The sequence below is a fragment of the Oncorhynchus mykiss genome, chromosome 7 (genome assembly GCF_013265735.2).
Source record: "Oncorhynchus mykiss isolate Arlee chromosome 7, USDA_OmykA_1.1, whole genome shotgun sequence".
NCBI classification, from domain to species: Eukaryota; Metazoa; Chordata; class Actinopteri; order Salmoniformes; family Salmonidae; genus Oncorhynchus; species Oncorhynchus mykiss.
In genome coordinates this window covers 47,956,260-47,980,576 of record NC_048571.1, presented here as the reverse complement: position 1 = coordinate 47,980,576, position 24,317 = coordinate 47,956,260, and the positions used below count along the sequence as shown (strand labels likewise).

The 24,317-nt window shown below is 42.6% G+C and overlaps 1 protein-coding gene across 4 annotated transcripts in view; it reads left to right on the top strand.

Moving 5' to 3' along the window:
- The window catches only part of LOC110527918 (extracellular sulfatase Sulf-2), a 54,785-nt gene that overhangs the window by 11,604 nt on the left and 18,864 nt on the right, over window positions 1-24,317 (top strand). For all 4 annotated transcript variants that reach the window (XR_005052592.1, XM_036983389.1, XM_036983390.1 and 1 more), the window contains one exon: window positions 136-192. The gene's annotated coding sequence lies outside the window, so the exon portion shown is untranslated. The remainder of the gene's footprint in view (window positions 1-135; window positions 193-24,317) is intronic.

Genomic DNA, 24,317 nt, shown 5'->3' with positions numbered 1-24,317 from the left:
ATAGTATACGATAGTATTATTTTCATGTGGGTAACAATAATACTTTGATGGGTTTATTTTCAGCTCTCCATTGATGTTGTGTCTGACTACTGATCTTTTTTTCATCTTCTCTTGACTTTCTGTGTTTACTTCCAGACCGTGGTCTCTGAACACTGCGAGAGAACATTTGAGAAGCATTGTTTGGAACGGAAGGTAAGACTTGTTTACATCTTGTTATTGACTTCTATGAGTTTGTTCATGTCTCTGTGCGTATGCATGCGGTACATCTTTGATGTGAACATCATAAGCCTGTCAGTGGGTGGAGTGGAATCTTCATTGAATCTGATGTTGTACTGGACTGTTGCATAGCTGGTTACACATCTCATGGAGCAGAAATAGCATCAACTCATTAGTATGGCATCACCATGGCTGCTGTAAAGAGACAACTGCACAGCAGGCTACTGTCAACACCACAGCGTGTACCATAGGGAATAGTCTATCAGCACCAGACAGAACTCACACAGTCAAACCACTTTATTCAGAGTGACATATTTCACCTCAAATGCTTCTTTGGTGTTAAACCAAAGTCCAGTTGTGTGGACTGAATAGTGTAGGTTTGGGGTTGATTGTGTGGTCTCAGTAAGCGGTGATCGTTGGTTTTAACCACAGCACAACCCCTCTGGTGGACTCATCTGTCCATCTGCCACTCACCATGAATAAGAACGGATCAGGGGCATCAGAGTGGGACAGCCCCCCGGGATTGATGTCCAAGATAAGAGTTATAAATCAATGACTGAAACAGCAGAACCCTCTGTGGTTTGGGATTCCCTCGGCGCATGGATTTATACCACAAGCGGAGCTGTTATATTCTCATGTTGCAACCAATGCTGATCACATACCTGATACATTCACAGCTACATAACACTGTGCTGTTTAAATTGACTGTAGACCTATTGGAAAACTCTTTTATACAGATGACACCGAGGTAACATATGAATCTATTCTAGTCCATATGAACAGTTGGGCAGCTGTATGAGCAGCAGTGAACAAATGTAGCCATATGTGCACAGCTGCCTACCTCTCACAGCCTCGTAATCATTTGTAAAAACTACAGCTGACATTAATTGGTCTGTCACCTATATTCACCTACTACTGCCTTCATTCAGTAGTTCACTGCAGTGTCACTGAAATGCAGCTCAGGTACATTTCTGTTAGCTAAAGAGTGGCCTGAGAGAAGAGGCTTGACTTTCACTTTCTGCATGTCTGTAAAGCCGGAGAGGAATGACAGCGGAATGATGTCCCTTCGGTGAGTTATTCTGTTTGAAGCCTGATCTCCACATCAACCCCAGGGTGCGCAAGCGGGCACTGTTCACCTCTCCCTCTCTTCCCTTCCTCTCTGCCAGTGGAGTCCTGTGGCAAGGCCGGATAACACTGAGAAAGAAGTCTTAAAGAAACTTTACAAAGGAAGAGATCAGCCTCAGCCACATCAAAACTTTAAAGTGATTTGAGTTTTTATCACTGTCCCTTCACCAAGCCTGGTTGTTTTCTGACTCCAGAAATGTGCCATCTTTACATTTCTTGCAGGCGGTTGCGTAAGGTGCTTTTGATAGCTCACCACAAAGGGCCTCTTCTCTCTCTGCTCCCTGAATCTGACCGTTGTGGTGCTATTCTTTCCTCATAGCACATTCATATCAGATCCCCTCTCATGTCGGAAGTAGCACTCGGTCTGTTTTCTGACCGTATTTAACCAGATCACCATCACTCATCACACTGGTCTGATTCCTCTCTCCATGCCCCTGCTCTCCTCCTGCACACGGATTAAAAGTCAAATATAAAAGTGGTCTGTTGTAGTACGGTCTAATTGATTCTTTCCACTGGATGCATCCAGAATGGGGTGACAGCAGGCCATACCAGGCTTTGTCAACATTGGGCCCGGTGCCCGCCTCTCAGGAAGGCATCTCAGTAAATCCCCTGTGTGTGCCAATGGACAGGCCACACACAGAGGCACCCCTCAGTGTGCCAGCCTGCCAGCCTGGTGTTATGGGACAGACAGACGCAGAAGCAGCTCCTTCTCTTTGTGTCTCTAGCTCTGAGCTCACATCAGCTGAATGGGAGGCATGAACCAGGAAGGTCTGTGGGAGGGAGGCTGTCAGGTGGTTGATTTAAATGTGTTTGGGGGAGGCACTATGCAGTTTCTCACCTTGTTACTAAGTCTCTGCAATGCCCACTTGCATTACCACTCATCTTACATACACGTTTCTTGAGGGACGGTGCTGAAATGTCTTACATCCGGATTCTCACAAAAGGCTTTTCTCCAATCCCCAAGTCTCCTGCTGCTAACATCATCGCTTTAATGTTTACACGCAGTAATGATTAACAACCATTGGGGGCTTATATGAAGCATGAAGTGGTAGCAAATAAACCTTTGCTGCTGCGCTTTCTGGAAGCTTCAGTTTAGGGAGCCTTCCATTTGACTTTAAGGATTATACAGTTCCTTTGATTGCTTTTATATAGCAGTCATTAATATTTGAATCCTGCTTTAGTTAAACATAAATCTCTCCCTATAGAAAGGCAGTATATCTCTGTGTATGTTCCTATACACTAAGGATTTATGGCACCTGTCAAACTCATTCCACGGAGGGCCAAGTGTCTGCGGGTTTTCACTCCTCCCTTGTACTTGATTGATGAATTAAGGTCACTAATTAGTAAAGAACTCCCCTCACCTGGTTGTCTAGGTCTTAATTGAAAGGGAAACCCAAAAACCGGCAGACACTAGGCCCTCCATGGAATGAGTTTGACACCCCTGATTTATGGGCTGATTTATGGTGGCTTGAGTTGGCTCCTCCACTCCACATTTTGGTTTTAGTGCTTTTTTCTTGCTCCACACATTAGTGGCACACTGCATTACATGCTGTTCATTACCAGAGGACATCCATCCGCTACCCTCCTTTTTCTCCATGAGTCTAATTGACCTTTAGCTCAGTGTGATGCGCAGTAAAATGTGATAGGCCTTTATTATAATTTCACATGCTTGAATAGCTGAGTGTATGTCCTGTGCCTGTTTTATCACCCATCTGAGCAGAGGGAATGGGGGAATGGAGAGAGCTTATAAAGAGAGGGGCTGGGAGACGGCCATTGGTCTGATGATTACTTCATTAGAAGGATGGGGCTGTGCTCTACCCGTTGACGCTGTGTTAATTAACAGGCAAGGCTGCTGATCTTCATCAAAGCTCATCTAATTCCTATTTAATGGAATGAAGAGAGAGTGGTAATCGAAATGATGAGAGGGGAATATATTTAAAAAATAATAAGACTTCATTGAATCAGCGGTTAAGTATTAATTTATGGCATTATGCAAATGCATTCATTACTGGAAAGGGTTATAGCCTTATGCAAGATTCATGTTTGCATTGTGTCATTACATTGCTTTGTGACATGTCTGCGAGTAGGCTAATAGAAATGTGGGCTAGCTGGAGGGCATGCTGTACTGTACCTCCACCACACTCTCTCTCTCCCACTCTCCCTCCCTCCAGAGAGTTAGTGGGTGTAGCAGGGTCAGGAGCACAGCCACAGGGTCCTGACAGCTGTGTGTGGTCGTGACATGGGCCTAATGGATGCCTGATTAGAAATGCAGCAGGAGCCCCACCCCAGACCTGACCTTGACATGGGCTGTGGTTACTTTTGCACTCTGAGCTGGGGGTGGAGGTTGTGGTGGAGGTATGGGGTGGTGGTAATGAGACAACATTAGAGGGGGGAAAAGTCACTCTGGTTCATAGGATTCAGCACACATGTCTCTCTGGATCGTTCTCTGGTCTCTCCCTCAAGTTGTCTTCCTTCCTCAACTTCTTGTTTTTCTCTTTTTCGTGTTGACAGGTGGTTGATACTCGTGTGACTGTGGCACTTGGCTCCCCAATATAGATTACAAGCCCAGCTCTGCAGGGAGGAACAAATGATAGCAATCAGAATGATCCAGAGGTCCACTGATGCATGATCAATCTGAGCCTTCATTAAAAGCCTGCTAGGCAACCCTATGCAATATCAATACTGCAGCGCCACAGAGAGATGTCTGGGCTGTTAGGGAGGGAGGCTGCTGGCAGCCTGACTGACTGCCGTAACACTGTGGGAAGTCAGCCAGAGGATCAGTTAGACTGGAACACTTACCCTCATGTGCCAAAACACAGGTCAGGACAGACAGATGGGGTGTCTGGGCTGCTGCTTTAAGGAGGGGTAGGGATGGCTCTGTACCGTTAGAGAGGGGGACAGTGACTGTTCACTATGGGATCATATGAGTGGAGACAAAGGGTTGTGTGTTGAGTTTATGTTGCTTCACAAGGTGTGTAATTGTACATTATGGACTATTAAGCTACCATTACTATGACTGTGGTCTGTTAGTCACATTTCTGAGCCTAATAGGCAAATAACAAAGATTTTAAAATATTCAAATAGAGCATTACCAAAAACTCAGAGAAACAGTGTTATCGAACCATTCCTGTCAGTGGTTCTCTAACGGGGCTAAGAAGGCATTGGAATGGACATAGGGTGGTTGAAGTCCCTCTCTTTTTCCCCTCTTTATGTTCCTATCTCCCCTCCAGTGTTCACCCCCTGTGTGGTTCGGACAGGGTTTGGGGTGTGTGTTTCTAAGCCAGATAATCTACCGACAAAGGCTAAGAAGGAGAGAGAGAAGGGGGGAATATGATGGAGTGAAGAAGAAAATAAGTGGTCTTTGCCTCTCCATTCCCCAAGGGAAAGCTTAACAGCAGATAAGACTGTCCCCACTGCGCCCATGTTCCCATTATCAGGCCCTGTATGAGACATGCAGGCTGGGTTGAGCACTGGAACACTCTGGAGCCGACAGGAGATAATCCTTGTCCCTGTGGGAAGCTGTGGTCGCTACAAGTGCCCCCCTGGGAAGAACATGGGACCCCCAAAGGACCTAGGAGAAGTTGGAGGAGAAAATAATCCAGTATTTTTGAGAGCTCTGCCCAAACTAGTGTAATTCTGTACTGAAGCCTTCTGATATATCTGTAGCCCACCGTGATTTATTCTCCAGCAGCCAGTGGCTGATTACTGAAAGGCGAAACCAATATTGTCTGTAATCATCATTAAGTCAAGGCCATTAGGAGTGGCCTCTCCCTGCACTAATTTGATGAAGGAAGAGAAATGGGCAGTAATTAAAAGAAAACAAATGACAATATAAACCTCTCTCCTGTGGTGCTCTGACAATGATGGTTGATCTAACTTGATTAATGCTAGTAACCTACTGATAGGAAACTGGAAATAAACAAACATTAAGCAGTGGAGTCTCATGACCATCACTTATGTGGTTCTACCTGTGAGGTTCAAACTGGGATGGAAGCACTTTATTTGCATAGTCCATCTGTAGATGCTCTGCAGACTATCTACAGACTACCAGTAACATTTATCTATCTATTAACCCTAACTTTAACCCTTATCTTAACCCTAAAGTTCACCCTTACCCTAAACTTAGCCCTAACCCTAACCTTAACCCTTATCTTAACCCTAAACTTCACCCTTACCCTAACCCTAACCCTTATTCTAAACCTAACCCTAGCCCTAAACTTAGCAAGTAGTTGCTTATCAAAAGATAATTTGTTGATATTATGACCATCTGTAGAGCATCTACAGATGGACTATCCGGACTATCCAAATAAAGTGTGACCACTAAGATCTATCACGCTCTCTATAATGTGGTTCCAAACAAACGTTCCCACAACTTTAGAAAACATTCCCTTAAAAGTCTCATTAGGTCATTAATTAACGTTTTCAAAGGAATGTTCCTGTGATATGCAAGAAATGTTTCTAAGATACCAGAACGTGGTTACCATGTTCTCAGAATATCACATATTAAAGTTCTAGACACGTGAAATGAAAACATCACACGAACATTCCTGTTTCCAGTTTTCTGTGGGTTAGGAGAATATTCCATTAACGTTCCACCAAACATACACAGAACATGGTTGCCATGTTCTCAGAATATAAGATAGGAATGCTCTAGACACGTTAAATGAGAACTTTGCAGGAACATTTGTGTGTCTTGTTACTGTTGCCGAGCCAATCAAGGCTGATACTCACACACACACACACAGTGCTTTTAACGTAGTGTTTTCAACATAGATTTTCTGGATTTTTGTTTTAGATTCCGTCTCTCACAGTTGAAGTGTACCTATGATAAAAATTACAGACCTCTACATGCTTTGTAAGTAGGAAAACCTGCAAAATCGGCAGTGTATCAAATACTTGTTCTCCCCACTGTATATATATATTTTCGTAATACTCTAAAATCTCAGGATATAAAATTAACATCAACATTTTTTTTTTAGAATGGCAATAGGAAAAAATAAAAATAAGTGGACAACAACAGCAATCCCTTAAGTGGACCACAACAAATAATAAATACTTAGGACACCTGATAAGTGACAACAAACAACAAATATATAAAGATGACTTTATCCCATTACTAAGTAACATGAAAGCAGATCTACTTAAATTGAATAATCTCCCCATAAATCTTACAGTTATAATAAACTTATTTAGAATGGCATGGCTCCCAAACTTTTTAGATTTATTTTCGATAATACCAATTACACCACCGAAGACATTCCCTGAAAAAGTATGCTCTGTCATAACAGAGTTCATATGGGCAAATAAAACTTTTTAAATGTCCCTAAGTCTGAGGGTGGTTTTAACCTTACAGACTTGGAATTGTATCAACTCGCTACCCAAGGCTTTTACATGCGACATATTGTAAATGCACTAAAGAGGAATAATGGGTACATATTGAAGATGCGAATGCTCATCTCCAGAATATTTTCATGAAACAGATAATACAAGATCCAATATTCTCCCTAAAAACAAACCCCTATGGAACAATCCTTTGGTAGCTTTTCAGAATTCACTGATAAATTGGTACACATGGATGACGTGGAAATAAGAAATGCAATTATTTCCATGACAGAATTAAAAATACATTTTGGACTGACCAATGTAGACATTTTCAAAAAAATTATATTTGTATTTTTTATTTCACCTTTATTTAACCAGGTAGGCCAGTTGAGAACAAGTTTTCATTTACAACTGCGACCTGGCCAAGATAAAGCAAAGCAGTGCGATAAAAACAACAACACAGAGTTACACATAACCAAACGTACAGTCAATAACACGATAGAAACATCTATATACAGTGTGTGCAAATGTATAAGAATAGGGAGGTAAGGCAATAAATAGGCCATAGAGGCGAAATAATTAAAATTGATCATTAACACTGGAGTGATAGATGTGCAGATCATGATGTGCAAGTAGAGATACTGGGGTGCAAAAGAGCAAGAGCATAAGTAATAATATGGGGATGAGGTAGTTGGGTCTGCTATTTACAGATTGGTTGTGTACAGGTACAGTGATTGGTAAGCTGCTCTGACAGCTGACACTTAAAGTTAAAAATGGGACATATAAGACTACAGCTTCAGTGATTTTTGCAATTCTTTCCAGCCATTGGCAGCAGATAACTGGAAGGAAAGGCAGCCAAAGGAAGTGTTGGCTTTGGGGATGACCAGTGAAATATACCTGCTGGAGCGTGTGCTACAAGTGGATGTTGCTATGGTGACCAGTGATCTGAGATAAGGCAGGGCTTTACCTAGCAAAAACTTATTGAAGACCTGGAGCCAGTAGGTTTGGCGACGAATATGTAGTGAGGGCCAGCCAACGAGAGCATATAGGTCGCAGTGGTGGGTAGTATATAGGTGTTTGGTGACAAAACGGATGGCACTGTGATAGACTACATCCAGTTTGCTGAGCATTGGAGTGTTGGAGGATATTTTGTAAATGACATCGCCGAAGTCAAGGATTTGTAGGATAGTCATTTTTACGAGGGTATGTTTGGCAGCATGACTGAAGGAGGCTTTGTTGCGAAATAGGAAGCCGATTCTAGATTTAATTTTGGATTGGAGATGCAAAGTGAAAATGCTGCCCCCTATCGCTAAAAAGTTAACTGACTTGCTTAGTTAAATAAAATAATAATAAAATCATCTTTCCAATAAATGTCGAGGGTCTTCTTCTGGTGGCATGATGATTGATGCTTGCCGGACTTTTTGATAAATAAAACATTCCCGCTCTTATCCATAACAAAATAACTCCTACCCCCACTTTATCTGCGATCTGTTGGCTGGAGCGCATGTGCCAAGACCAGAGTAGGCACATTTGCTATTTAATGCAAGAGTTTTTTGTGACAAAACTATCAGTAGAGTTGAAAACTTTAGATTTGTATTCGCTACACAAATAAAGTACATTTTGGGTGCACTACCTCATTTTTATCGGCATCAAGTCAGTTCGTTGGAAACTTATTTTCTTTATGCTATTTTAGAATATTCTCATGGAAATCTGTTGCCAATTGGATGGAAACCTCGCTACAGATAGAATGTTACCCTAACTAACGGAAACTGGGCACGCAAACATTAGAGGAACATTATGGCTAACATTACAAAAACGTTATTTTCCCGAGAATTGTTAGCTGGGCTGTTGCTGGTAGCAGGACAAATCCAAATGTATAATCTGTTTAGTTTACATGTGACAAATTGTGGGGGAGCTTTGCTTCTGGTCAATAAGTGCCAATAAGACGGCCCGCTCACTCAGCAGGTTGTCTTGTCGACCAGCTCAGTCACTTGTTTCAGCCATCAGCGTCCGTCCCAATGAAATAAACCATGGTACCGCACAGTAGGACACGTCCCCCTATGTCAGCTCTCCCTTACACAACAACACAATAGGCTATAGCAGGGGAAAGCAGAGAGCACTCATTGATTCTTAATCAGCTAGAGTTTTACCCACCGCTAGAATAAACCCATCCAGACTGAAACAAAATACTATTTACATTTTCTTCCTCAAGGCCCAGAGATGCGGGGGGGGGGGGGTGAACCTGCCTTCGGCACAATCAAGGCTCTGTTTCTGTTTTTGCTACCACCTCCATGTTCTTTTCGGTGTACCACTGGGAGCGCGGAGGGGGACTAAGTGGCCTGACCCCACCGGGTCACCACACACGGTGGTGGCCTCTGTTGGGCAGGCCCCAAACCTGCAGCGCTCACATCCCACCCTGTTACCGATAGAGAAGACTCCACTGGTCCCCAAGAGATGATGACTGAGTTCACTCTTTCTATTATTCAAAAGCACATCCCTGCAACAACATTGATTACTGAATTACATCAAAATAAGCAAATGTAAATGTAAAAGGTGTCAAAAGCCTGATTTCTTTGTTGTTGTTGAGGTAAGGGACAAGGCAGAGTGATGTCCCTCTAGAATTGTGTTGGTCGAGACAGGGGAAAAGCATCTTGATCATTTTGGATCTTCTCGTGTTCACTTCAGTGAGCGCGGCTAGTTAATGAGATGTTTCTCTGTGCCTTTGTACTGTCTATCACACTCCAGCAGAGTGCTGTTTGAAGTCTGATATGCTGTGTCTTGTGTGTATTGTACATTTCTAGTCCACAGGGGTCTGTCTGAGCTCTTTGTTATCATGAACGGGTCTTTTGTCTTTAGTGAGACCATTTCACATTCATCTCCTCCTCATTTATCCAACAACCCAATCATCGGCCATCTTATCTCTCCCTGTCTCATCAGAGGAATTAAAGCAATTATGTATAATATGGATGTTTGGAGAGGGGGATGGTGTTTGTTTGGTGTGTGCGTGTGATACTCACAATTCTCCTATAACAGCCAGACCACATCACCAACTCCTGTTCCTCTTTTTTTTAAATAGAAAAACAAACCCGTAGCAGGATTAATGATGTGTTAGGTTCTAAACGTATACACATCCACGTCTCACTGTCTGCGTCTCTCTCTCTGACTGATATGGAGAGTTGTGGATGAGTGCCCCTGTGCTGCACAGAGTGGTACAAGCAGGAGAAAACACTCTGCCTGATGTTTCCACCGACACACACACACACACACACACACACACACACACACACACACACACACACACACACACACACACACACACACACACACACACACACCCACCCACCCACACACCCACCCACACACACACACACACACACACACACACACACACAGGGACTGTCCAACACATAAACAGCCATAAAACACTCATCTGTTTTTCCTTCGATCTGGCAGAGACTACAACTGTACCTGGTCCATTGTGTCTGTGTATTAAAATGGGATATGATTGTGCCAATTCTGTCAGGTTTCGTAACAAGTACTGTACATGGAGCTTATCAGAACTAGAGGATATCTAAATAAATGATTTGCTGTGATTGTCTGACAGATCCTCTGGGATATTTACATACTGTATTATAGGTTATTTGCACTCCTGCAGTATAATCACTCCTTTAAAATTATATGTATTTTGGTACATGGGCCCTGCCCAGTGTTATTGATGGCATGCAAGGGTTATGTTCTTTGGGACGGGTGCGGGTTCTCTGCATTGACTTTGTAAGGGGTCATTGTTTTAGCGGTTATCGCATTAGTGTTCATTGATTGAGAAGTCATTGATTTACACATAATTGTCTTTATAATCCATCTGCAGCTGACTCGCCAGTATGTTTTTGTGTTGCAGCTTTATCTTAGTGTACGTCTCAACACCTGACTTTATGAATAGTGTGATGTCTGGATGCCATGGCATATACTATGTGATAATGCATGGATGTGTGAGTGGAGAATAGATTATGAATAGCAATCACTGCACCTCTCGATACAGTAGCTACACATTATCATGCAAAATGGGGTTCCAGTTCTGTACAGAATTCAGCATCCCAATCTCCACCCATCCCCCAACACACCAAATCATCCTCCAAACATACTCTCTCCCCTCAGAGAAAGAGTTACTCTAACATAGAGGCGGGACGTTTCAGAATTTGCATCTGAATACCAACTTTTGTTGGTAAATTCAAGGGTCCTTGGAGAGTTTTCAAATTCTGTCCAGATGCAGCTTTTACAATCCAATGGGAACAAAGTCACACATTCTCAAAGCCCTGCCAGGCTCAATTATGACCAAAGGAATCTGTGTGATAGTGTTGTCAATAGGCTGCATTCAGGACTGGGATATGTGTTTGACATTCTTAGGTGTTTCATTAGTTTGTTTTTACTTGTTGAGTATGATGTGGATGAGTGGAGAACTTGAGTGTCACGAATGTGAAATGGACAGTGGAGTGTTCTATTTTATCCTATTTCATTTGACTCTATTCTATTCTATTTGAAATCCTTGCACTGGGAATCTAGTAAAAAAAAATGCCTGAAGCAGACATTCTCATGCTTTGTTCTATCCAGACTATTCCTTGAGCTGTCTCTCTCTCTGATCCCTTTTATACCGAGACAAAAACCCGCAATCTTTACCATACCATCTTCTTTATACCGCCTTTTCTTTGTTTCTGAAAGGTGTAGCTGGTAAGAAAAACTATACATTAAATTCCCCTCTGGACCTAGTGATCGTTGCGGTATTTTCTTTAAAAATTCATCTTACGGCTCTATGAGAAAACCGATCTGTGAAAACGTGTCCTGGTTTTGGGACGCTCACTTGGGTCAACCAATGGCTACACTCTACTCGCTTGAGAATATCACCGGTAACTTCTCTTCGCATGTTTTGCTCCGACCATTTACTGTAGATAAGGTCTGCCGCTACTAAGTCAGTTGGCGAGGACGTTTTCTAGCAAGCTATCAATGTGCATAACATCAAACAAGCAGAGGGTAGGAAAAAACTATGAAATGCCGATCTGCATTTTGACTGAGTGACAGCAGATCATCTGCCCACTGCAACTTTTGAGAACACACACACAGACACGCACAAGTCCGCTGATCCTGATCTGCTGCCACTTGTTTAATAGAAACGTGCAGGGAGATGATTAGCATAGATATTTCCAACCCCTATTAAGCATTTTAAAATACATTGTTTTTTCCAATTATGAGTAGGCCAACATGCGATCCGACTATCAACTGTCAATTACGAATACCATTTCCGATTCAGTATAGGCTTTGGCCAGATCCCGCCGAGGCTACTCCTACCCCTCGGTGTGCCAGCTATTCACTGGGATGTACTGTATGTATGGGGATATAACTCAAAGAAAGTGGCAAATAAGGGACCATTTGAAAGGGAACATAAGCATTGGAATTCTGTGTGAAATATATCTCTCTCGCTCTCCCTCTCTCCCAGTTGGAACATTGATTGGGGCAGACTCAGTCTATTTTGTGCTTCTGTGATCTTCCATATTTCATTGGCAGGAAGCTGATTAAATAATGAGAAACGTACGGATGGAATCAGTCGTCCTTCAATATGTAATAAGAGTCTGGTTCTCCTCATTTTCTCATATTCTCTCTTTTTAGCCCTCTCTCCCTGGGGCATTGCTTGCATGCATCAGATGGTGCTCATTGAACAATTTTTTTTTATTTTATTCATAGGAAAACAGCATTAACTCCACTGCTAAATCTTTTGGATATTTCTATTATGTTTTGATGTTCTTGATGTTCTGTGGAGGGACATTGCTATAATGTGTCTGTCTCCGGGTATTTGTCTCTCTGGTGAAAGCATTTGGCCCCTACACTCCCCTCTGTTTTACCACAACGCCCATAGTGTGACACAGCTCCGTTGTCATGCCATTCATTTCAATGGCCTTCACATTAGGAGGATTTCAATATGTATCAGATTTTGGGGATGCACTTCCATTTTTAACCAAGATACAAATCAAATCAAATCAAATGTATTTATATAGCCCTTCGAACATCAGCTGATATCTCAAATTGCTTTACAGAAACCCAGCCTAAAACCCCAAACAGCAAGCAATGCAGGTGTAGAAGCACGGTGGCTAGGAAAAACTCCCTAGAAAGGACAGAACCATGGAAGAAACCTAGAGAGGAACCAGGCTATGTGGGGTGGCCAGTCCTCTTCTGGCTGTGCCGGGTGGAGATTATAACAGAACATGGCCAAGATGTTCAAATGTTCATAAATGACCAGCATGATCAAATAATAATAATCACAGACAGAACAGTTGAAACTGGAGCAGCAGCACGGCCAGGTGGACTGGGGACAGCAAGGAGTCATCATGCCAGGTAGTCCTGAGGCATGGTCCTAGGGCTCAGGTCCTCCGAGAAAGAGAAAGAAAGATTAGAGAGAGCATACTTAAATTCACACAGGACACCGGATAGGACAGGAGAAGTACTCCAGATATAACAAACTGACCCTAGCCCCCCGACACATAAATTACTGCAGCATAAATACTGGAGGCTGAGACAGGAGGGGTCAGGAGACACTGTGGCCCCATCTGATGACACCCCCGGACAAGGCCAAACAGGAAGGATATAACCCCACCCACTTTGCCAAAGCACAGCTCCCACACCACTAGAGGTATATCTTCAACCACCAACTTACCATCCTGAGACAAGGCCGAGTATAGCCCACAAAGATCTCTGCCACGGCACAACCCAAGGGGGGGCGCCAACCCAGACAGGAAGATCACATCAGTGACTCAACCCACTCAAGTGACACACCCCTCCTAGGGACGGCAGGAAAGAGCACCAGTAAGCCAGTGACTCAGCCCCTGTAATAGGGTTAGAGACAGAGAATCCCAGTGGAAAGAGGGGAACCGGCCAGGCAGAGACAGGAAGGGTGGTTCGTTGCTCCAGAGCCTTTCCGTTCACCTTCACACTTCTGGGCCAGACTACACTCAATCATATGACCCACTGAAGAGATTAATCTTCCGTAAAGACTTAAAGGTTGAGACCGAGTTTGCGTCTCTCACATGGGTAGGCAGACCATTCCATAAAAATGGAGCTCTATAGGAGAAAGCCCTGCCTCCAGCTGTTTGCTTAGAAATTCTAGGAACAATTAGGAGGCCTGCGTCTTGTGACCGTAGTGTACGTGTAGGTATGTACGGCAGGACCAAATCAGAGAGATAGGTAGGAGCAAGCCCATGTAATGCTTTGTAGGCTAGCAGTAAAACCTTGAAATCAGCCTTTGTCTTGACAGGAAGCCAGTGTAGGGAGGCTAGCACTGGAGTAATATTATCAAATTTGTTGGTTCTAGTCAGGATTCTAGCAGCCGTATTTAGCACTAACTAAAGTTGATTTAGTGCTTTATCCGGGTAGCAGAAAGTAGAGCATAATAGTAGTCTAACCTAGAAGTAACAAAAGCATGGATTCATTTTTCTGCATCATTTTTGGACAAAGTTTCTGATTTTTGCAATGTTACGTAGATGGAAAAACGCTGTCCTTGAAACAGTCTTGATATGTTTGTCAAAAGAGAGATCAGGGTCCAGAGTAACGCCGAGGTCCTTCACAGTTTTATTTGAGACGACTGTGCAACCATTAAGATTAATTGTCAGATTCAACAGAAGATCTCTTTGTTTCTTGGGACCTAGAACAAGCATCTCTGTTTTGTCCGAGTTTAAAAGTAAAAATTTTGCAGCCATCCACTTCCTTATGTCTGAAACACAGGCTTCTAGCGAGGGCAATTTGGGGGTTTCACCATGTTTCATTGAAATGTACAGCTGTGTGTCATCCGCATAGCATTGAAAGTTAACATTATGTTTTCGAATGACATCCCCAAGAGGTAAAATATATAGTGAAAACAATAGTGGTCCTAAAACGGAACCTTGAGGAACACCGACATTTACAGTTGATTTTTCAGAGGACAAACCATTCACAGAGACAAACTGATATCTTTCCGACAGATAAGATCTAAACCAGGCCAGAACTTGAACCCTAACCCTAACCCTAACTCTAACCCTAACCCAAAAGAATGCGGTGATCGATGGTATCAAAATCAGCACTAAGGTCTAGGAGCACAAGGACAGATGCAGAGCCTCGGTCTGATGCCATTAAAAGGTAATTTACCACCTTCACAAGTGCAGTCTCAGTGCTATGATGGGGTCTAAAACCAGACTGAAGCATTTCGTATACATTGTTTGTCTATAGGAAGGCAGTGAGTTGCTGCGCAACAGCCTTTTCAAAAAAAAAATTGAGAGGAATGGAAGATTCGATATAGGCCGATATTTTTTATATTTTCTGGGTCAAGGTTTGGCTTTTTCAAGAGAGGCTTTATTACTGCCACTTTTAGTGAGTTTGGTACACATCCGGTGGATAGAGAGCCGTTTGTTATGTTCAACATAGGAGGGCCAAGCACAGGAAGCAGCTCTTTCAGTAGTTTAGTTGGAATAGGGTCCAGTATGCAGCTTGAAGGTTTAGAGGCCATGATTATTTTCATCATTGTGTCAAGAGATATAGTACTAAAACACTTGAGTGTATCTCTTGATCCTAGGTCCTGGCAGAGTTGTGCAGACTCAGGACAACTGAACTTTGAAGGAATACGCAGATTTAAAGAGGAGTCCGTAATTTGCTTTCTAAAAATCATGATATTTTCCTCAAAGAAGTTCATGAATTTATTACTGCTGAAGTGAAAGCCATCCTCTCTTGGGGAATGCTGCTTTTTAGTTAGCTTTGCGACATTATCAAAAAGGAATTTCGGATTGTTCTTATTTTCCTCAATTAAGTTGGAAAAATAGGATGATTGAGCAGCAGTAAGGGCTCTTCGATACTGCACGCTACTGTCTTCCAAGCTAGTCAGAAGACTTCCAGTTTGGTGTGGTGCCATTTCCGTTCCAATTTTCTGGAAGCTTGCTTCAGAGCTCGGGTACTGTCAGTATACCAGGGAGCTAGTTTCTTATGAGAAATGTTTTTAGTTTTTAGGGATGCAACTGCATCTAGGGTATTGCGCAAGGTTAAATTGAGTTCCTCAGTTAGGTGGTTAACTGATTTTTGTCCTCTGACGTCCTTGGGTAGACAGAGGGAGTCTGGAAGGACATCAAGGAATCTTTGTGTTGTCTGTGAATGTATTGCACAACTTTTGATGTTCCTTGGTTGGGGTCTGAGCAGATTATTTGTTGCAATTGCAAACGTAATATAATGGTGGTCCGATAGTCCAGGATTATGATCACATTGACATAATCGAATAAACGAAGATCAAAGATCGAAGATCGCATTGACATACAGTCACCTATTTTATTTTATTTTATACTAATTCAGAGAAAAATATTTCATTCTAAAAAATATGTCAAAATTATTGGCACCCTAAAGATTCTTATAAATAAAATGAAACTAAATGTAATCTTCATTAACATTCTACTTTTTTAAAAGTTCATCTAATTTGAAAGAACTGTATTGTGGTCTTTGATGGCTTCCCGTTTCACTGAGATATAAAAATGAGGTAACACTCATGTAAAATCCCTTTGTCATCCATCACCATGGTAAAAGGTAATGAACTCACAAATGAAAATAGACAAATTGTTGTTGACGTTCATAAATCAAGCAATGATTTACTCTACTCCTCCTCTGCTCCTCTGGTGATGGAGATGTTAACCCAGGCCCTGCAGCCCCCAGCATCACTCACATTCCCCAGGCGCTCTCATTTGTTGCACTCTGCCCCTATCTGCAGAGATAGTCTGCAGAGTTCTGTCATACTATCCAGGTCTCTGCCCAAACAATTCGAGCTTCTACTTTTAAAAATCCACATCTCCAAAAACAAGTCTCTCAGCATTGCCGCTTGTTATAGACCCCCTTCAGCCCCCAGCTGTGCCCTGGACACCATATGTGAATTGTTCGCTCCCCATCTATCTTCAGAGTCCATACTATTTGGGGACCTAAACTGGGACATGCTTAACACCCCGGCCGTCCTACAATCTAAGCTAGATGCCCTCAATCTCACACAAATTATCAAGGAACCTACCATGTACAACCCGAAATCCGTAAGCATCGGCACCCTCTTAGATATCATCCTGACCAACTTGCCCTCTAAATACACCTCTGCTGTCTTCAACCAGGATCTCAGCGATCACTGCCTCATTGCCTGCGTGCTTAATGGGTCTGAGGTCAAACGACCACCCCTCAAACACTTCAGCGAGCAGGCCTTTCTAATCGACCTGGTCCGGGTATCCTGGAAGGATATTGACCTCATCCCATCAGTAGAGGATGCCTGGTTGCTCTTCAAAAGTGCTTAAATAAGCATGCCCCATTCAAAAAAATGTAGAACTAAGAACAGATATAGCACTTGGTTCACCCCAGACTTGTCTGCCCTTGACCAGCACAAAAACATCCTGTGGGGTCCTAGCCCCCGCGATATGCAACTTTTCAGGGAAGCCAGGAGCCAATATCCTCAGTCAGTTAGGAAAGCTAAGGCTAGCTTTTTCAAACATAAATTTGCATCCTGTGGCACTAAGTCCAAAAAGTTTTGGGACAGTGTAAAGTCCATGGAGAATAAGAGCACCGCTTCACAGCTGCCCACTGCACTGAGGATAGGAAACACTGTCACAACGATAAATCTACGATAATCGATCATTTCAATAAGCATTTCTCTACGGCTGACCTTGCTTTCCACCTGGCCACCCCTACCCCGGCCAACATCTCAGCACCCCTGCAGCAACTTGCCCAAGCCCCCCCAGCTGCAAATCAGCTGGGATAGACCATCTGGACCCTCTCTTTCTAATATTATCCGCCAAATTTGTTGCAAACCCTATTACTAGCCTATTCAGCCTCTCTTTCGTATCATCTGAGATCCTCAAAGATTGATAAGCCACCGCGGTCATCCCCCCCTTCAAAGGGGGAGACACTATAGACCCAAACTGTTATAGACCTATATCCATCCTGCCCAGCTTTTTACAATCTTCGAATGCCAAGTTAACAAACAGATCACCGACCATTTCAAATCCCACCGTACCTTCTCCACTATGCAATCTGGTTTCCGTCAAGCTCAAGGTACTAAACTATATATCATAACCGCCATCGATAAAAGACAGTACTGTGCAGCCATCTTCATCGTCCATAGCCAAGGCTTTCGACTCTGTCAATCACCGCATTCTTATCGGCAGACTCAACAGCCTTGACTTCTCAAATGACTGCCTCGCCTGGTTCACCAACTACTTCTCAGATAGAGTTCAGTGTGTCAAATCGGAGGGCCTGTTGTCCGGACCTCTGGCAGCCCTCTATGGGGGTGCCACAGGGTTCAATTCTCGGGCCAACTCTTTTCTCTGTATATATCAATGATGTCGCTCTTGCTGCTGGTGATTATCTGATCCAACTCTATGCAGACGACACCATTCTGTATACATCTGGCCCTTCTTTGGACACTGTGCTAACAAATCTCCAAACGAGCTTCAACACCATACCATTCCGTGGCCTCCAACTGCTTATAAATGCTAGTGAAACTAAGTGCATGCTCTTCAACCGATTGCTGCCCACACCCTCTGTTATGAGAATTTCGTTATCAATGTTCATAAACTTCAATTAATCTACTCAGTCTGCGACCCAGAGTTCGTAAGATTCTGGTTGAATGAAACAGACAAGAGTCCCAGCTTACATTAGTCAAAATGTTTATTCATGAGAGTACTCTGAAGTCCATTATACAAAGACATCCATTTTATACTTGCTCCCTACTCACGCACATACTTCCACACAAACAGTAGGTATCCTACGCACATACATACACACAAAGAGTAGGTGAGTTGTATCCTTCTCCAGAGTTCTCACCACTGTGTATCACTACCCAGCCGACAGTTCCATTCCCCCGAGATTAGGGAAACCTTGAGAAGTACTCCCTGTCCAGTCTCCCGGGTGGCGCAGTGGTTAAAGGAGCTGTACTGCAGCGCCAGCTGTGCCACCAGAGACTCTGGGATCGCGCCCAGGCTCTGTCGTAACCGGCCGTGACCGGGAGGTCCATGGGGCGATGCACAATTGGCCTAGCGTCGTCTGGGTTAGGGCTTGGCCGGTAGGGATATCCTTGTCTCAGCGTGCACCAGCGACTCCTGTGGCGGGCCGGGCACAGTGCGCGCTAACCAAGGTTGCCAGGTGCACAGTGTTTCCTCTGACACATTGGTGTGGCTGGCTTCCGGGTTGGATGCACGCTGTGTTAAGAAGCAGTGCGGCTTGGTTGGGTTGTGTATCGGAGGACGCATGACTTTCAACCTTCTTCTCTCCCAAGCCCGTACGGGAGTTGTAGCGATGAGATTATTAGCTACATAATTGGATACCACGAAATTGGGGAGAAAAGGGTGTAAAAAACACACAAAAAAGTACTCCCTGTCCTATCATAAGTTTCTCAGAGTTCTAGCCAGGTCGGGTTAAACACAGTTTAATTGTTCTCTGTATTTTGTTAGGCACACACTTTTCTCTCCCTTTACAGGTCTCTTCTGAGCCTAGTTGGACTTACGTTTAATACTTTATTAACATGCTACATAAACTATAATCCCTAATAGTTAGTTTCAGTGTAGATTTATTTAACATTATCTTTAAACATATAAATTATTTTATCACTCTCCCGTCCAACTAGCATCACTACTCTGGACGGTTCTGACTTAGAATATGTGGACAACTATAAATACCTAGGTGTCTGGTTAAACTGTAAACTCTCCTTCCAGACTCACATTAAGCATCTCCAATCCAAAATTAAATCTAGAAACGGCTTCCTATTTCGCAAACAAAGCCTCCTTCACTCATGATGCCAAACATACCCTTGTAAAACTGACTATCCTACCGATCCTTGACTTCGGCGATGTCATTTACAAAATAGCTTCCAACACTCTACTCAGCAAACTGGATGTAGTCTATCACAGTGCCATCTGTTTTGTCACTAAAGCCCCATATACTACCCACCACTGCGACCTGTATGCTCTCGTTGGCTGGCCCTCACTACATATTCGTCGCCAAACCCACTGGCTCCAGGTCATCTATAAGTCTTTGCTAGGTAAAGCCCTGCCTTATCTAAGCTCACTGGTCACCATAGCAACACTACCCATAGCACACGCTCCAGCAGGTATATTTCAATGATCATCCCCAAAGCCAACACTTCCTTTGGCTGCTTTTCCTTCCAGTTCTCTGCTGCCAATGACTGGAACGAATTGCAAAAATCACTCAAGCTGAAGTCTTATACAGTGCCTTGCGAAAGTATTCGGCCCCCTTGAACTTTGCGACCTTTTGCCGCATTTCAGGCTTCAAACATAAAGATATAAAGCGGTATTTTTTTGTGAAGAATCAACAACAAGTGGGACACAATCATGAAGTGGAACGACATTTATTGGATTTTTCAATTTTCTTTAACAAATCAAAAACTGAAAAATTGGGCGTGCAAAATTATTCAGCCCCCTTAAGTTAATACTTTGTAGCGCCACCTTTTGCTGCGATTACAGCTGTAAGTCGATTGGGGTATGTCTCTATCAGTTTTGCACATCGAGAGACTGAATTTTTTTCCCCATTCCTCCTTGCAAAACAGCTCGAGCTCAGTGAGGTTGGATGGAGAGCATTTGTGAACAGCAGTTTTCAGTTCTTTCCACAGATTCTCGATTGGATTCAGGTCTAGACTTTGACTTGGCCATTCTAACACCTGGATATGTTTATTTTTGAACCATTCCATTGTAGATTTTGCTTTATGTTTTGGATCATTGTCTTGTTGGAAGACAAATCTCCGTCCCAGTCTCAGGTCTTTTGCAGACTCCATCAGGTTTTCTTCCAGAATGGTCCTATATTTGGTTCCATCCATCTTCCCATCAATTTTAACCATCTTCCCTGTCCCTGCTGAAGAAAAGCAGGCCCAAACCATGATGCTGCCACCACCATGTTTGACAGTGGGGATGGTGTGTTCAGCTGTGTTGCTTTTACGCCAAACATAACGTTTTGCATTGTTGCCAAAAAGTTCAATTTTGGTTTCATCTGACCAGAGCACCTTCTTCCACATGTTTGGTGTGTCTCCCAGGTGGCTTGTGGCAAACTTTAAACGACACTTTTTATGGATATCTTTAAGAAATGGCTTTCTTCTTGCCACTCTTCCATAAAGGCCAGATTTGTGCAATATACGACTGATTGTTGTCCTATGGACAGAGTCTCCCACCTCAGCTGTAGATCTCTGCAGTTCATCCAGAGTGATCATGGGCCTCTTGGCTGCATCTCTGATCAGTCTTCTCCTTGTATGAGCTGAAAGTTTAGAGGGACGGCCAGCTCTTGGTAGATTTGCAGTGGTCAGATACTTCTTCCATTTCAATATTATCGCTTGCACAGTGCTTCTTGGGATGTTTAAAGCTTGGGAAATCTTATTGTATCCAAATCCGGCTTTAAACTTCTTCACAACAGTATCTCGGACCTGCCTGGTGTGTTCCTTGTTCTTCATGATGCTCTCTGCGCTTTTAACGGACCTCCGAGACTATCACAGTGCAGGTGCATTTATACGGAGACTTGATTACACACAGGTGGATTGTATTTATCATCATTAGTCATTTAGGTCAACATTGGATCATTCAGAGATCCTCACTGAACTTCTGGAGAGAGTTTGCTGCACTGAAAGTAAAGGGGCTGAATAATTTTGCACGCCCAATTTTTCAGTTTTTGATTTGTTAACACAACCACAACCACTTCATGATTGTGTCCCACTTGTTGTTGATTCTTCACAAAAAAAGACAGTTTTATATTTTCATGTTTGAAGCCTGAAAAAGGTCGCAAAGTTCAAGGGGGCCGAATACTTTCGCAAGGCACTGTATCTCCCTCTCTATCTTTAAGCATCAGCTGTCAGAGCAGCTTACCAATCACTGTACCTGTACACAACCAATCTGTAAATAGCACACCCAACTACCTCATCCCCATATTATTACTTACGCTCTTGCTCTTTTGCACCCCAGTATCTCTACTTACATCATGATCTGCACATCTATCACTCCAGTGTTAATGCTAAATTGCAATTATTTAGCCTAAATGGCCTATTTATTAGCTTACCTCTCTACTCTTCTACATTTGCACACACTGTACATATATTTTTCTATTGTGTAATTGACTGTATGTTTGTTTACGTGTAACTCTGTGTTGTTGTTTTTGTCGTACTGCTCTGCTTTATCTTGGCCAGGTCGCAGTTGTAAACTTGTTCTCATCTTGTTCTCACGATCATTGTAAATACATTCAGACCAAGGCGCAGCGTGGAATCGGTTCAACATATTTTATTGATAGTCAAACGCACAAAAAACAATAAAGAATAAACGATACGTGACGCTCAAGCAGTGCTCACAGGCAACTACACAGAAACAAGATCCCACAAAACACAGTGGGGAAATGGCTGCTTAAATATGATCCCCAATCAGAGGCAACGATAAACAGCTGCCTCTGATTGGGAACCATACCAGGCCAACATAGAAATAAATGTACTAGATCACCCACTCTAGTCACACCCTGACCTAACCAAAAAAGAGAATGAAAAGGCTCTCTATGGTCAGGGTGTGACATCAACTGGCCTACCTGGTTAAATAAAGGTGAAATAATACAAATTAAAAATGAATCAATAAAAATGGGTACAAAACAAATGCTAAAAAATAAATACCACTTATCACTATTAGGACAACAATTAAGAAGCTTAAAACCACTGTTAGAGGACACATGTGTATCTTGTTCTGATGCGCAGTGAGGAAGATATTTCGTGAGGAAAATAAAAATCCAAGGGACAGTTGGAGATTTACAGAACCTGGTCGCATCTTGGGGCCACCAAGTCTCCAAATGTACAATTAGATGCCACCCCCACACTAAAAGGCTATTTGGAAGGGTTACCAGAAAAAAAGAGAAACTACTGGTTGACTTGAACTAACAAGATGACCTGGCACAGACAGACAGAAAACACAGGTATAAATACCCAGGGGATAAGTGGAGAAGATGGGCAACACTTGGAGGGGGGTGGAGACAAGCACAAGGACAGGTGAAACAGATCAGGACGTCACATGCCATCAGACTCCGGACTTGAACCCCATCAAACACCTGTGGTTTGAATTGAAGAGGGCAGGCCATAAGCGCAGGCCAAATGATATCAAAGAATTGGAAAGATTCTGTATAGAGCAATGGCCTAAGATCCTTCCCAATGTGTTCTCCAATGTCATTAAACATTATAGAAAAAGGCTCAATGCTGTTATCAAGGGTGCAAAAAGTATTGAAAACAGTTATGCCAACCATTTTTAGACCTACCTTTTTAGATTTGTTTTATTAATTATTAATTAATTTATAACTTTCCCAAAAATGTGAGCATACCATATAGCTCAGTATTTGTATTATTTATTTTATAGAGTCTTTTCCCACCCCTCATCTTTATCAAGGGTGCCAATAATTTTGAAGTTGACTGTAATTTTGGATGATTGTCATCGATCTCCATTCAGGATTACAAAAATGTGCTGTGTTCACTCTCTCACACTCTTACAGTTATTGTTCAGTTTTTAATGAGGTCTGCTCAGATTAATATTTACTGATCTTGTGATTTGTGCCTATGTCTAAATGGCAAATGTCTGCCTTAAATCAAATGTTATTGGTCGCATAGTTAGCAGATGTTTTCGCAACTGTAGCGAAATGCTTGTAAAGATAATTGCCCCATGTGAGATTAGAACTCGCAACCGTTGAAATATGGCTAACTGTTTTAGCAGTCTGCACCACCAATCAGTCATCAGCTGCATTAGCACTGTAGGCCTTTCGCTTAGTGTAAAATAACTGATCTGGCAAACAATTTGCCTTCTATATTCTTCCTTCTTTATCAGCAAGGTATCAGCAACACTGGGTTCAAATCATCAGTATTTACACAAAGCACTGTGTGAAAATTATTAAGTAGGTATTATGAAAGACATACCATTACTCAACTCAACGCATGGACACTCCAGGCCATGTTTATGTTTACACATACAGTGGAAAAGCATACTGTTGGGCTGTTGTTTATTTAGTAGTTGTTATTTCTGCCGGGATTTTTTGTTGTTGTTGCCTAAAGTATAGCAGTGCTTATTCTTTTGACTAATTTAACTTAATTTTCATATTTTCATGTATTTTTTATTTTTTTTATAAAAGAGAGAGACAGGTAGAAAAAGAGAGAGACAGGTAGAATGTTTCCATGTAACTAGGGTTGCAAAATTCACTGGGTTTCCGAAAATCCTGGTTGGAGAGGTCTGGATTTCCTGCTTATTCCCTCATGGTTCCAGGAATCCACCAACCAGGATTTTGGGAAAACCAGGGAATTTATTGAAAGTTCCCGGACCTTTGCAGCCCTACATGTAACTGATAAAAGGCAATAAATCCAATCTGACTTCCTATCAGGGAAACGCCGAGGCCTCAGTAGAATAATACTCGTTAATACGATCACATACATATTATCTATTGATGTATCAATGCAGTGTGTGTAATTGAGCTGGACATCTTCTCAACTGTGTGGATATACAGTACGCTTCCCTGACATGAGAACCCAGTGTTGTTTGGATCAGTTTTTTAACACTTACTGAAGAGGAGCAAACATAGTTAGACCATTAATGCTGTCTGCTGCAGTGTATATACAGTGCATTCGGAAA